This window comes from Arachis hypogaea, chromosome 11 (genome assembly GCF_003086295.3).
Source record: "Arachis hypogaea cultivar Tifrunner chromosome 11, arahy.Tifrunner.gnm2.J5K5, whole genome shotgun sequence".
Taxonomy (NCBI): domain Eukaryota; kingdom Viridiplantae; phylum Streptophyta; class Magnoliopsida; order Fabales; family Fabaceae; genus Arachis; species Arachis hypogaea.
In genome coordinates this window covers 145101930-145104386 of record NC_092046.1, presented here as the reverse complement: position 1 = coordinate 145104386, position 2457 = coordinate 145101930, and positions in this window count along the sequence as shown.

Genomic DNA, 2457 nt, shown 5'->3' with positions numbered 1-2457 from the left:
TTTTAGGTTTTTTGGGAATGTTGGATCCTTATTGTCCGACCTCTTTGGATTGCCTTTGTATTTTCATACTTGTGGCTTGATTTGGGTCCAACTTGTATGTCGACTTCCTCACCTCGGCCTGAAGTTATTTCTCGTAATCTGTTTTGTGTGGACCTTTGTTAGGTCTCTGTTAGGAATTACTTTTTATAACGTTAAGGTTTTTGGGCCGACTTCTTTACGTTGGTCCCTTCTAAGTTATTTTGGTAATCCTCTTTTTTTTGGACCTTGTTCAGGTCTCTTTCAGGGATTACTTTTATAACTTTATGTTCTGGGCCGACTTCATCAGGTCGGGCCCTTCTAAGTTATTTTAGTAATCCTCTTTTTTGGACCTTGTTCAGGTCTCTTTTAGGGATTACTTTTATAACTTTATGTTCTGGGCCTACTTCATCAGGTCGGGTCCTTCTAAGTTATTTTAGTAATCCTCTTTTTTGGACTTTGTTCAGGTCTCTTTTAGGGATTACTTTTATAACTTTATGTTCTGGGCCGACTTCATCAGGTCGGGCCCTTCTAAGTTATTTTAGTAATCCTCTTTTTTGGACCTTGTTCAGGTCTCTTTCAGGGATTACTTTTATAACTTTATGTTCTGGGCCGACTTCATCAGGTCAGGCCTTTCTAAGTTATTTTAGTAATCCTCTTTTTTGGACCTTGTTCAGATCTCTTTCAGGGATTACTTTTATAACTTTATGTTCTGGGCCGACTTCATCAGGTCGGGCCCTTCTAAGTTATTTTAGTAATCCTCTTTTATAGGGCTGGCCAGACCTCTTTCCAGGGATTTACTTTTTATAACTTTGGTTATTGTGACTGGTCCGACTTTTTTACGTCGGCCAGTCTTTAAGTTATTTTTTAGCAATCTATTTTATTAAGACCTCGATCAGGTCCTTTCTATGAATCACTTTCGATAACTTCTTGCATTATTCTGTTTTCATCTTTGCCGATTTTGTAGAAATCGGGTTTAATCCCCGTTTGGTCGACCTTTTGATGAATTTGGTTTTCATCTTTGTGGGTCTTTATCGTGATCGTGCAGTGAATTTGATTTTCACTTTCTGCCGATCTGTAGCTTTATAATCGGGCAATGAACTTTTAGCGTTTCAGAATAATGCGTCTTGAGAATTTGTAAAAGATCTAAACAATTTTTATTCAAAAGAAAATGCAAATATATACATGTGGGAGTTTGGTTCTAAGTCGAGCAATTTGTAGGTTTTGGCTTAGCACCTCATTAAAAAACCTTTTCAGGAAAAAGAGTGCGCCTTATCCTAAGATCCTTTATCACCCCTAACTATAGTACCTTCTTAGGCTGCAGGCGTGCCATGACCTAGAAAGCTCTCGCCCTTCGAGTTCGGACAGTTTGTAGTAGCCCTTTCCAAGTACTTCTATGACTCGGTAGGGTCCTTTCCAATTTACTGCCAGCTTTCCTTCTCCAGGTCGAGTTGTTCCAATATCATTTCGGATTAGAATGAGGTCGTTCTCGACAAAACTTCGCGGCACTACCTTTTGATTGTATCTCGAAGCCATTCGACGTTTCAATGCCTCTTCCTTGATCCGAGCTCTTTCTTGAATTTATGGAAGTAGGTCGAGTTCTTCCCTTTGAAGTTGGGAGTTGGCTTCTTCATTATAATAGATTACTCTGGGTGACCCTTCTTCAATCTCCACTGGGATCATTGCTTCCATTCCATAAGCTAATCGAAAGGGTGATTCCTTTGTGGTAGAATGTGGCATTGTTCGGTATGCCCATAGGACTTGTCCCAATCCCTGAGGGAAAGGTCCGAGAAGGTTGAGTCCCCATTTTACGAATGGCCAGGGTGAGGTTACGCTGATGAGCTCCTTTGGCGGGGCGATGTGAAAGTTGGCATGTTTCTGACATGGTGGACACGTCTTTACGAACTCTGTGGCTTCCTTTTGTAGAGTTGGCCAATAAAATCTGGCCCGGAGTACTTTTTTGGTAAGTGCCTGTGCTCCGAGATGATTGCCACAGATGCCACTGTGTACTTCTTTTAAAACTTCCTTTGTGTTGGAAGTTGGTACACATTTTAACAATGGTATTGAAATTCCTCTTTTGTATAGAGTATTGTTTATGATAGTGTAGTACTGTGCCTCCCATTTTAGCCTCTTTGCCTCCTTTTCATCTGTGAGGAGTGTTTCTGTTTTGAGGTAGTTAATTATGGGAGTCATCCATCCTTGATCCAGACCTGTTATGTCTAGGACTTTTTCTTCATCCGATATTGATGGGTTCTGCAGCATTTCTTGGATAAGGCTTCTATTGTTGCCCCCTGGTTTGGTGCTGGCTAGTTTTGAGAGTGCATCAGCTCAGGCGTTCTGTTCCCGGAGTATGTGGCGGACCTCATATAATCCCCGAGTTGTCCGAGCTGTTCCCTGGTTTTGTCCAAGTACTTTTTCATGGTGGGATCTTTGGCTTGGTAG